The sequence below is a fragment of the Lolium perenne genome, chromosome 2, assembly GCF_019359855.2.
Source record: "Lolium perenne isolate Kyuss_39 chromosome 2, Kyuss_2.0, whole genome shotgun sequence".
In the NCBI taxonomy this organism is placed as follows: Eukaryota; Viridiplantae; Streptophyta; class Magnoliopsida; order Poales; family Poaceae; genus Lolium; species Lolium perenne.
This window is the reverse complement of record NC_067245.2, coordinates 100,917,373-100,926,777: the sequence shown is the minus strand read 5'-3', so window position 1 is coordinate 100,926,777 and position 9,405 is coordinate 100,917,373. Positions and strand designations below refer to the sequence as shown.

The window sequence follows — 9,405 nt, the reverse complement described above, 5'->3', positions numbered from 1 at the left end:
ATCACCAATAGCCGAGCACGAGTGCCCGCAAAAAAATATCGTCCTAACTTCACCATGAATGTCGCCGCGTGACGCAAAAAAGGAGGGATGCAACACGAGGACTTCCCAGGAGGTCACCCATCCTAGTACTACTCTCGCCCAAGCACGCTTAACTTCGGAGTTCTGATGGGATCCGGTGCTTTAGTGCTGGTATGATCGCATCCAACATGTTATGCACTCATTTTCCCTTATGCTTGCTCCTCCCGCTCTTTGTCTGCTCTATTTTGCACCATGTCCATCCTCTTTTTCATCCGCACCACCATTTCCCATCACCAATAGCCGAGCACGAGTGCCCGCAAAAAAATATCGTCCTAACTTCACCATGAATGTCGCCGCGTGACGCAAAAAAGGAGGGATGCAACACGAGGACTTCCCAGGAGGTCACCCATCCTAGTACTACTCTCGCCCAAGCACGCTTAACCGGAGTTCGATGGGATCCGGTGCTTTAGTGCTGGTATGATCACACCCGACATGTTATGCACTCATTTTCCCTTATGCTTGCTCCTCCCGCTCTTTGTCTGCTCTATTTTGTACCATGTCCATCTTCTTTTTCATCCGCACCACCGTTTCCCATCACCAATAGCCGAGCACGAGTGCCCGCAAAAAAATATCGTCCTAACTTCACCATGAATGTCGCCGCGTGACGCAAAAAAGGAGGGATGCAACACGAGGACTTCCCGGGAGGTCACCCATCCTAGTACTACTCTCGCCCAAGCACGCTTAACCGGAGTTCTGATGGGATCCGGTGCTTTAGTGCTGGTATGATCGCATCCGACATGTTATGCACTCATTTTCCCTTATGCTTGCTCCTCCCGCTCTTTGTCTGCTCTATTTTGTACCATGTCCATCCTCTTTTTCATCCGCACCACCGTTTCTCATCACCAATAGCCGAGCACGAGTGCCCGCAAAAAAATATCGTCCTAACTTCACCATGAATGTCGCCGCGTGACGCAAAAAAGGAGGGATGCAACACGAGGACTTCCCAGGAGGTCACCCATCCTAGTACTACTCTCGCCCAAGCACGCTTAACTTCGGAGTTCTGATGGGATCCGGTGCTTTAGTGCTGGTATGATCGCATCCGACATGTTATGCACTCATTTTCCCTTATGCTTGCTCCTCCCGCTCTTTGTCTGCTCTATTTTGTACCATGTCCATCCTCTTTTTCATCCGCACCACCGTTTCCCATCACCAATAGCCGAGCACGAGTGCCCGCAAAAAAATATCGTCCTAACTTCACCATGAATGTCGCCGCGTGACGCAAAAAGGAGGGATGCAACACGAGGACTTCCCAGGGAGGTCACCCATCCTAGTACTACTCTCGCCCAAGCACGCTTAACCGGAGTTACGATGGGATCCGGTGCTTTAGTCTTTGGTATGATCGCATCCGACATGTTATGCACTCATTTTCCCTTATGCTTGCTCCTCCCGCTCTTTATCTGCTCTATTTTGTACCATGTCCATCCTCTTTTTCATCCGCACCACCGTTTCCCATCACCAATAGCCGAGCACGAGTGCCCGCAAAAAAATATCGTCCTAACTTCACCATGAATGTCGCCGCGTGACGCAAAAAAGGAGGGATGCAACACGAGGACTTCCCGGAGGTCACCCATCCTAGTACTACTCTCGCCCAAGCACGCTTAACCGGAGTTCGATGGGATCCGGTGCTTTAGTGCTTTGGTATGATCGCATCCGACATGTTATGCACTCATTTTCCCTTATGCTTGCTCCTCCCGCTCTTTGTCTGCTCTATTTTGTACCATGTCCATCCTCTTTTTCATCCGCACCACCGTTTCCCATCACCAATAGCCGAGCACGAGTGCCCGCAAAAAAATATCGTCCTAACTTCACCATGAATGTCGCCGCGTGACGCAAAAGGAGGGATGCAACACGAGGACTTCCCGGAGGTCACCCATCCTAGTACTACTCTCGCCCAAGCACGCTTAACTTCGGAGTTCGATGGGATCCGGTGCTTTAGTCTTTGGTATGATCGCATCCGACATGTTATGCACTCATTTTCCCTTATGCTTGCTCCTCCCGCTCTTTATCTGCTCTATTTTGTACCATGTCCATCCTCTTTTTCATCCGCACCACCGTTTCCCATCACCAATAGCCGAGCACGAGTGCCCGCAAAAAAATATCGTCCTAACTTCACCATGAATGTCGCCGCGTGACGCAAAAGGAGGGATGCAACACGAGGACTTCCCAGGAGGTCACCCATCCTAGTACTACTCTCGCCCAAGCACGCTTAACCCGGAGTTACGATGGGATCCGGTGCTTTAGTGCTGGTATGATCGCATCCGACATGTTATGCACTCATTTTCCCTTATGCTTGCTCCTCCCGCTCTTTATCTGCTCTATTTTGTACCATGTCCATCCTCTTTTTCATCCGCACCACCGTTTCCCATCACCAATAGCCGAGCACGAGTGCCCGCAAAAAAATATCGTCCTAACTTCACCATGAATGTCGCCGCGTGACGCAAAAGAGGAGGGATGCAACACGAGGACTTCCCAGGAGGTCACCCATCCTAGTACTACTCTCGCCCAAGCACGCTTAACCGGAGTTCGATGGGATCCGGTGCTTTAGTGCTGGTATGATCGCATCCGACATGTTATGCACTCATTTTCCCTTATGCTTGCTCCTCCCGCTCTTTATCTGCTCTATTTTGTACCATGTCCATCCTCTTTTTCATCCGCACCACCGTTTCCCATCACCAATAGCCGAGCACGAGTGCCCGCAAAAAAATATCGTCCTAACTTCACCATGAATGTCGCCGCGTGACGCAAGTTTTGAGGGCTGCGACACGAGGACTTCCCAGGAGGTCACCCATCCTAGTACTACTCTCGCCCAAGCACGCTTAACCGGAGTTACGATGGGATCCGGTGCTTTAGTGCTTTGGTATGATCGCATCCGACATGTTATGCACTCATTTTCCCTTATGCTTGCTCCTCCCGCTCTTTGTCTGCTCTATTTTGTACCATGTCCATCCTCTTTTTCATCCGCACCACCGTTTCCCATCACCAATAGCCGAGCACGAGTGCCCGCAAAAAAATATCGTCCTAACTTCACCATGAATGTCGCCGCGTGGCGCAAAAAGGAGGGATGCAACACGAGGACTTCCCGGAGGTCACCCATCCTAGTACTACTCTCGCCCAAGCACGCTTAACCGGAGTTCGATGGGATCCGGTGCTTTAGTGCTTTGGTATGATCGCATCCGACATGTTATGCACTCATTTTCCCTTATGCTTGCTCCTCCCGCTCTTTGTCTGCTCTATTTTGTACCATGTCCATCCTCTTTTTCATCCGCACCACCGTTTCCCATCACCAATAGCCGAGCACGAGTGCCCGCAAAAAAATATCGTCCTAACTTCACCATGAATGTCGCCGCGTGACGCAAAAAAGGAGGGATGCAACACGAGGACTTCCCAGGAGGTCACCCATCCTAGTACTACTCTCGCCCAAGCACGCTTAACTTCGGAGTTTTGATGGGATCCGGTGCTTTAGTGCTGGTATGATCGCATCCGACATGTTATGCACTCATTTTCCCTTATGCTTGCTCCTCCCGCTCTTTGTCTGCTCTATTTTGTACCATGTCCATCCTCTTTTTCATCCGCACCACCGTTTCCCATCACCAATAGCCGAGCACGAGTGCCCGCAAAAAATATCGTCCTAACTTCACCATGAATGTCGCCGCGTGGCGCAAAAAAGGAGGGATGCAACACGAGGACTTCCCGGGAGGTCACCCATCCTAGTACTACTCTCGCCCAAGCACGCTTAACCGGAGTTCGATGGGATCCGGTGCTTGAGTCTGGTATGATCGCATCCGACATGTTATGCACTCATTTTCCCTTATGCTTGCTCCTCCCGCTCTTTGTCTGCTCTATTTTGTACCATGTCCATCCTCTTTTTCATCCGCACCACCGTTTCCCATCACCAATAGCCGAGCACGAGTGCCCGCAAAAAAATATCGTCCTAACTTCACCATGAATGTCGCCGCGTGACGCAAAAAAGGAGGGATGCAACACGAGGACTTCCCGGAGGTCACCCATCCGAGTACTACACACGCCCAAGCACGCTTAACTCGGAGTTACGATGGGATCCGGTGCTTTAGTGCTGGTATGATCGCATCCGACATGTTATGCACTCATTTTCCCTTATGCTTGCTCCTCCCGCTCTTTGTCTGCTCTATTTTGTACCATGTCCATCCTCTTTTTCATCCGCACCACCGTTTCCCATCACCAATAGCCGAGCACGAGTGCCCGCAAAAAAATATCGTCCTAACTTCACCATGAATGTCGCCGCGTGACGCAAAAAGGAGGGATGCAACACGAGGACTTCCCGGGAGGTCACCCATCCTAGTACTACTCTCGCCCAAGCACGCTTAACCGGAGTTATGATGGGATCCGGTGCTTTAGTGCTGGTATGATCGCATCCGACATGTTATGCACTCATTTTCCCTTATGCTTGCTCCTCCCGCTCTTTGTCTGCTCTATTTTGTACCATGTCCATCCTCTTTTTCATCCGCACCACCGTTTCCCATCACCAATAGCCGAGCACGAGTGCCCGCAAAAAAATATCGTCCTAACTTCACCATGAATGTCGCCGCGTGACGCAAAAGGAGGGATGCAACACGAGGACTTCCCGGAGGTCACCCATCCTAGTACTACTCTCGCCCAAGCACGCTTAACCGGAGTTCGATGGGATCCGGTGCTTTAGTGCTGGTATGATCGCATCCGACATGTTATGCACTCATTTTCCCTTATGCTTGCTCCTCCCGCTCTTTGTCTGCTCTATTTTGTACCATGTCCATCCTCTTTTTCATCCGCACCACCGTTTCCCATCACCAATAGCCGAGCACGAGTGCCCGCAAAAAAATATCGTCCTAACTTCACCATGAATGTCGCCGCGTGACGCAAAAGGAGGGATGCAACACGAGGACTTCCCGGAGGTCACCCATCCTAGTACTACTCTCGCCCAAGCACGCTTAACCCGGAGTTACGATGGGATCCGGTGCTTTAGTCTTTGGTATGATCGCATCCGACATGTTATGCACTCATTTTCCCTTATGCTTGCTCCTCCCGCTCTTTATCTGCTCTATTTTGTACCATGTCCATCCTCTTTTTCATCCGCACCACCGTTTCCCATCACCAATAGCCGAGCACGAGTGCCCGCAAAAAAATATCGTCCTAACTTCACCATGAATGTCGCCGCGTGACGCAAAAAAGGAGGGATGCAACACGAGGACTTCCCCGGAGGTCACCCATCCTAGTACTACTCTCGCCCAAGCACGCTTAACCCGGAGTTACGATGGGATCCGGTGCTTTAGTCTGGTATGATCGCATCCGACATGTTATGCACTCATTTTCCCTTATGCTTGCTCCTCCCGCTCTTTGTCTGCTCTATTTTGTACCATGTCCATCCTCTTTTTCATCCGCACCACCGTTTCCCATCACCAATAGCCGAGCACGAGTGCCCGCAAAAAAATATCGTCCTAACTTCACCATGAATGTCGCCGCGTGACGCAAAAAAGGAGGATGCAACACGAGGACTTCCCGGGAGGTCACCCATCCTAGTACTACTCTCGCCCAAGCACGCTTAACCCGGAGTTACGATGGGATCCGGTGCTTTAGTGCTGGTATGATCGCATCCGACATGTTATGCACTCATTTTCCCTTATGCTTGCTCCTCCCGCTCTTTATCTGCTCTATTTTGTACCATGTCCATCCTCTTTTTCATCCGCACCACTGTTTCCCATCACCAATAGCCGAGCACGAGTGCCCGCAAAAAATATCGTCCTAACTTCACCATGAATGTCGCCGCGTGACGCAAAAAAGGAGGGATGCAACACGAGGACTTCCCGGGAGGTCACCCATCCTAGTACTACTCTCGCCCAAGCACGCTTAACTTCGGAGTTACGATGGGATCCGGTGCTTTAGTGCTTGGTATGATCGCATCCGACATGTTATGCACTCATTTTCCCTTATGCTTGCTCCTCCCGCTCTTTATCTGCTCTATTTTGTACCATGTCCATCCTCTTTTTCATCCGCACCACCGTTTCCCGTCACCAATAGCCGAGCACGAGTGCCGGCAAAAAAATATCGTCCTAACTTCACCATGAATGTCGCCGCGTGGGGCGATATAGGAGGGGTGCAACACTTTTACATCCCGGGAGGTCACCCATCCTAGTACTACTCTCGCCCAATCACGCTTAACCGGAGTTACGATGGGATCCGGTGCTTTAGTGCTGGTATGATCGCATCCGACATGTTATGCACTCATTTTCCCTTATGCTTGCTCCTCCCGCTCTTTATCTGCTCTATTTTGTACCATGTCCATCCTCTTTTTCATCCGCACCACCGTTTCCCATCACCAATAGCCGAGCACGAGTGCCCGCAAAAAAATATCGTCCTAACTTCACCATGAATGTCGCCGCGTGACGCACTATTGGAGGGATGCAACACGAGGACTTCCCAGGAGGTCACCCATCCTAGTACTACTCTCGCCCAAGCACGCTTAGCTTCGGAGTTCTGAGGGGATCCGGTGCTTTAGTCTGGTATGATCGCATCCGACATGTTATGCACTCATTTTCCCTTATGCTTGCTCCTCCCGCTCTTTGTCTGCTCTATTTTGTACCATGTCCATCCTCTTTTTCATCCGCACCACCGTTTCCCATCACCAATAGCCGAGCACGAGTGCCCGCAAAAAAATATCGTCCTAACTTCACCATGAATGTCGCCGCGTGACGCAAAAAGGAGGGATGCAACACGAGGACTTCCCAGGAGGTCACCCATCCTAGTACTACTCTCGCCCAAGCACGCTTAACTTCGGAGTTCTGATGGGATCCGGTGCTTTAGTGCTGGTATGATCGCATCCGACATGTTATGCACTCATTTTCCCTTATGCTTGCTCCTCCCGCTCTTTGTCTGCTCTATTTTGTACCATGTCCATCCTCTTTTTCATCCGCACCACCGTTTCCCATCACCAATAGCCGAGCACGAGTGCCCGCAAAAAAATATCGTCCTAACTTCACCATGAATGTCGCCGCGTGACGCAAAAAAGGAGGGATGCAACACGAGGACTTCCCGGAGGTCACCCATCCTAGTACTACTCTCGCCCAAGCACGCTTAACCGGAGTTACGATGGGATCCGGTGCTTTAGTCTTTGGTATGATCGCATCCGACATGTTATGCACTCATTTTCCCTTATGCTTGCTCCTCCCGCTCTTTGTCTGCTCTATTTTGTACCATGTCCATCCTCTTTTTCATCCGCACCACCGTTTCCCATCACCAATAGCCGAGCACGAGTGCCCGCAAAAAAATATCGTCCTAACTTCACCATGAATGTCGCCGCGTGACGCAAAAAAGGAGGGATGCAACACGAGGACTTCCCAGGAGGTCACCCATCCTAGTACTACTCTCGCCCAAGCACGCTTAACTTCCGAGTTCTGATGGGATCCGGTGCTTTAGTCTTTGGTATGATCGCATCCGACATGTTATGCACTCATTTTCCCTTATGCTTGCTCCTCCCGCTCTTTATCTGCTCTATTTTGTACCATGTCCATCCTCTTTTTCATCCGCACCACCGTTTCCCATCACCAATAGCCGAGCACGAGTGCCCGCAAAAAAATATCGTCCTAACTTCACCATGAATGTCGCCGCGTGACGCAAAAAAGGAGGGATGCAACACGAGGACTTCCCGGGAGGTCACCCATCCTAGTACTACTCTCGCCCAAGCACGCTTAACCCGGAGTTCTGATGGGATCCGGTGCTTTAGTGCTTTTATGATCGCATCCGACATGTTATGCACTCATTTTCCCTTATGCTTGCTCCTCCCGCTCTTTGTCTGCTCTATTTTGTACCATGTCCATCCTCTTTTTCATCCGCACCACCGTTTCCCATCACCAATAGCCGAGCACGAGTGCCGCAAAAAAATATCGTCCTAACTTCACCATGAATGTCGCCGCGTGACGCAAAAGGAGGGATGCAACACGAGGACTTCCCGGGAGGTCACCCATCCTAGTACTACTCTCGCCCAAGCACGCTTAACCGGAGTTCGATGGGATCCGGTGCTTTAGTGCTGGTATGATCGCATCCGACATGTTATGCACTCATTTTCCCTTATGCTTGCTCCTCCCGCTCTTTATCTGCTCTATTTTGTACCATGTCCATCCTCTTTTTCATCCGCACCACCGTTTCCCATCACCAATAGCCGAGCACGAGTGCCCGCAAAAAAATATCGTCCTAACTTCACCATGAATGTCGCCGCGTGACGCAAAAAAGGAGGGATGCAACACGAGGACTTCCCGGGAGGTCACCCATCCTAGTACTACTCTCGCCCAAGCACGCTTAACCGGAGTTACGATGGGATCCGGTGCTTTAGTGCTTTGGTATGATCGCATCCGACATGTTATGCACTCATTTTCCCTTATGCTTGCTCCTCCCGCTCTTTATCTGCTCTATTTTGTACCATGTCCATCCTCTTTTTCATCCGCACCACCGTTTCCCATCACCAATAGCCGAGCACGAGTGCCCGCAAAAAAATATCGTCCTAACTTCACCATGAATGTCGCCGCGTGGCGCAAAAAGGAGGGATGCAACACGAGGACTTCCCGGGAGGTCACCCATCCTAGTACTACTCTCGCCCAAGCACGCTTAACCGGAGTTCCGATGGGATCCGGTGCTTTAGTGCTGGTATGATCGCATCCGACATGTTATGCACTCATTTTCCCTTATGCTTGCTCCTCCCGCTCTTTGTCTGCTCTATTTTGTACCATGTCCATCCTCTTTTTCATCCGCACCACCGTTTCCCATCACCAATAGCCGAGCACGAGTGCCCGCAAAAAAATATCGTCCTAACTTCACCATGAATGTCGCCGCGTGTCGCAAAAAAGGAGGGATGCAACACGAGGACTTCCCGGGAGGTCACCCATCCTAGTACTACTCTCGCCCAAGCACGCTTAACCGGAGTTCGATGGGATCCGGTGCTTTAGTCCTGGTATGATCGCATCCGACATGTTATGCACTCATTTTCCCTTATGCTTGCTCCTCCCGCTCTTTGTCTGCTCTATTTTGTACCATGTCCATCCTCTTTTTCATCCGCACCACCGTTTCCCATCACCAATAGCCGAGCACGAGTGCCCGCAAAAAAATATCGTCCTAACTTCACCATGAATGTCGCCGCGTGACGCAAAAAAGGAGGGATGCAACACGAGGACTTCCCGAGGAGGTCACCCATCCTAGTACTACTCTCGCCCAAGCACGCTTAACCCGGAGTTACGATGGGATCCGGTGCTTTAGTGCTGGTATGATCGCATCTGACATGTTATGCACTCATTTTTCCTTATGCTTGCTCCTCCTGCTCTTTATCTG

The 9,405-nt window shown here is 50.8% G+C and overlaps 25 non-coding genes and 6 pseudogenes across 25 annotated transcripts; all 31 read right to left on the bottom strand.

Moving 5' to 3' along the window:
- Positions 1–84: 84 nt before the first annotated feature.
- On the bottom strand, positions 85–203 carry LOC127325489 (5S ribosomal RNA). Its single transcript, XR_007867179.1, has one exon. It is a non-coding gene; the product is annotated as a 5S ribosomal RNA (ribosomal RNA).
- Positions 204–391: 188 nt separating this feature from the next.
- On the bottom strand, positions 392–507 carry LOC127325329 (5S ribosomal RNA). The gene has a single exon (XR_007867018.2). It is a non-coding gene; the product is annotated as a 5S ribosomal RNA (ribosomal RNA).
- Positions 508–695: 188 nt separating this feature from the next.
- LOC127325454 (5S ribosomal RNA) lies at positions 696–812 on the bottom strand. The gene has a single exon (XR_007867145.2). It is a non-coding gene; the product is annotated as a 5S ribosomal RNA (ribosomal RNA).
- A 188-nt stretch (positions 813–1,000) lies between these two features.
- Positions 1,001–1,119, bottom strand: LOC127325221 (5S ribosomal RNA). The gene has a single exon (XR_007866902.2). It is a non-coding gene; the product is annotated as a 5S ribosomal RNA (ribosomal RNA).
- Positions 1,120–1,306: 187 nt separating this feature from the next.
- LOC127325353 (5S ribosomal RNA) lies at positions 1,307–1,425 on the bottom strand (annotated as a pseudogene).
- A 188-nt stretch (positions 1,426–1,613) lies between these two features.
- On the bottom strand, positions 1,614–1,730 carry LOC127325295 (5S ribosomal RNA). The gene has a single exon (XR_007866977.2). It is a non-coding gene; the product is annotated as a 5S ribosomal RNA (ribosomal RNA).
- Positions 1,731–1,916: 186 nt separating this feature from the next.
- Positions 1,917–2,034, bottom strand: LOC127325470 (5S ribosomal RNA). Its single transcript, XR_007867160.2, has one exon. It is a non-coding gene; the product is annotated as a 5S ribosomal RNA (ribosomal RNA).
- Positions 2,035–2,220: 186 nt separating this feature from the next.
- Positions 2,221–2,338, bottom strand: LOC127325352 (5S ribosomal RNA). The gene has a single exon (XR_007867045.2). It is a non-coding gene; the product is annotated as a 5S ribosomal RNA (ribosomal RNA).
- Positions 2,339–2,526: 188 nt separating this feature from the next.
- Positions 2,527–2,642, bottom strand: LOC127325387 (5S ribosomal RNA). Its single transcript, XR_007867080.2, has one exon. It is a non-coding gene; the product is annotated as a 5S ribosomal RNA (ribosomal RNA).
- Positions 2,643–2,830: 188 nt separating this feature from the next.
- LOC127325428 (5S ribosomal RNA) lies at positions 2,831–2,949 on the bottom strand. The gene has a single exon (XR_007867120.2). It is a non-coding gene; the product is annotated as a 5S ribosomal RNA (ribosomal RNA).
- A 187-nt stretch (positions 2,950–3,136) lies between these two features.
- LOC127325255 (5S ribosomal RNA) lies at positions 3,137–3,253 on the bottom strand. The gene has a single exon (XR_007866936.2). It is a non-coding gene; the product is annotated as a 5S ribosomal RNA (ribosomal RNA).
- Positions 3,254–3,441: 188 nt separating this feature from the next.
- LOC127325383 (5S ribosomal RNA) lies at positions 3,442–3,560 on the bottom strand. Its single transcript, XR_007867076.2, has one exon. It is a non-coding gene; the product is annotated as a 5S ribosomal RNA (ribosomal RNA).
- Positions 3,561–3,747: 187 nt separating this feature from the next.
- Positions 3,748–3,862, bottom strand: LOC127325453 (5S ribosomal RNA; annotated as a pseudogene).
- A 188-nt stretch (positions 3,863–4,050) lies between these two features.
- Positions 4,051–4,167, bottom strand: LOC127325488 (5S ribosomal RNA). Its single transcript, XR_007867178.2, has one exon. It is a non-coding gene; the product is annotated as a 5S ribosomal RNA (ribosomal RNA).
- A 187-nt stretch (positions 4,168–4,354) lies between these two features.
- LOC127325365 (5S ribosomal RNA) lies at positions 4,355–4,471 on the bottom strand. The gene has a single exon (XR_007867059.2). It is a non-coding gene; the product is annotated as a 5S ribosomal RNA (ribosomal RNA).
- Positions 4,472–4,657: 186 nt separating this feature from the next.
- On the bottom strand, positions 4,658–4,772 carry LOC127325338 (5S ribosomal RNA). The gene has a single exon (XR_007867028.2). It is a non-coding gene; the product is annotated as a 5S ribosomal RNA (ribosomal RNA).
- A 186-nt stretch (positions 4,773–4,958) lies between these two features.
- LOC127325231 (5S ribosomal RNA) lies at positions 4,959–5,076 on the bottom strand (annotated as a pseudogene).
- A 188-nt stretch (positions 5,077–5,264) lies between these two features.
- Positions 5,265–5,381, bottom strand: LOC127325446 (5S ribosomal RNA; annotated as a pseudogene).
- A 187-nt stretch (positions 5,382–5,568) lies between these two features.
- Positions 5,569–5,686, bottom strand: LOC127325254 (5S ribosomal RNA). Its single transcript, XR_007866935.2, has one exon. It is a non-coding gene; the product is annotated as a 5S ribosomal RNA (ribosomal RNA).
- Positions 5,687–5,873: 187 nt separating this feature from the next.
- Positions 5,874–5,993, bottom strand: LOC127325368 (5S ribosomal RNA). Its single transcript, XR_007867062.2, has one exon. It is a non-coding gene; the product is annotated as a 5S ribosomal RNA (ribosomal RNA).
- A 188-nt stretch (positions 5,994–6,181) lies between these two features.
- Positions 6,182–6,298, bottom strand: LOC127325455 (5S ribosomal RNA; annotated as a pseudogene).
- A 188-nt stretch (positions 6,299–6,486) lies between these two features.
- Positions 6,487–6,604, bottom strand: LOC127325487 (5S ribosomal RNA). The gene has a single exon (XR_007867177.2). It is a non-coding gene; the product is annotated as a 5S ribosomal RNA (ribosomal RNA).
- A 187-nt stretch (positions 6,605–6,791) lies between these two features.
- LOC127325492 (5S ribosomal RNA) lies at positions 6,792–6,910 on the bottom strand. The gene has a single exon (XR_007867182.2). It is a non-coding gene; the product is annotated as a 5S ribosomal RNA (ribosomal RNA).
- A 188-nt stretch (positions 6,911–7,098) lies between these two features.
- LOC127325323 (5S ribosomal RNA) lies at positions 7,099–7,215 on the bottom strand (annotated as a pseudogene).
- Positions 7,216–7,403: 188 nt separating this feature from the next.
- LOC127325375 (5S ribosomal RNA) lies at positions 7,404–7,523 on the bottom strand. Its single transcript, XR_007867069.2, has one exon. It is a non-coding gene; the product is annotated as a 5S ribosomal RNA (ribosomal RNA).
- Positions 7,524–7,711: 188 nt separating this feature from the next.
- LOC127325486 (5S ribosomal RNA) lies at positions 7,712–7,829 on the bottom strand. The gene has a single exon (XR_007867176.2). It is a non-coding gene; the product is annotated as a 5S ribosomal RNA (ribosomal RNA).
- A 185-nt stretch (positions 7,830–8,014) lies between these two features.
- LOC127325245 (5S ribosomal RNA) lies at positions 8,015–8,130 on the bottom strand. Its single transcript, XR_007866926.2, has one exon. It is a non-coding gene; the product is annotated as a 5S ribosomal RNA (ribosomal RNA).
- Positions 8,131–8,318: 188 nt separating this feature from the next.
- On the bottom strand, positions 8,319–8,437 carry LOC127325234 (5S ribosomal RNA). The gene has a single exon (XR_007866915.2). It is a non-coding gene; the product is annotated as a 5S ribosomal RNA (ribosomal RNA).
- A 187-nt stretch (positions 8,438–8,624) lies between these two features.
- On the bottom strand, positions 8,625–8,741 carry LOC127325361 (5S ribosomal RNA). The gene has a single exon (XR_007867054.2). It is a non-coding gene; the product is annotated as a 5S ribosomal RNA (ribosomal RNA).
- A 188-nt stretch (positions 8,742–8,929) lies between these two features.
- Positions 8,930–9,045, bottom strand: LOC127325426 (5S ribosomal RNA). Its single transcript, XR_007867118.2, has one exon. It is a non-coding gene; the product is annotated as a 5S ribosomal RNA (ribosomal RNA).
- A 188-nt stretch (positions 9,046–9,233) lies between these two features.
- On the bottom strand, positions 9,234–9,352 carry LOC127325389 (5S ribosomal RNA). The gene has a single exon (XR_007867082.2). It is a non-coding gene; the product is annotated as a 5S ribosomal RNA (ribosomal RNA).
- Between the last annotated feature and the right edge of the window lie 53 nt (positions 9,353–9,405).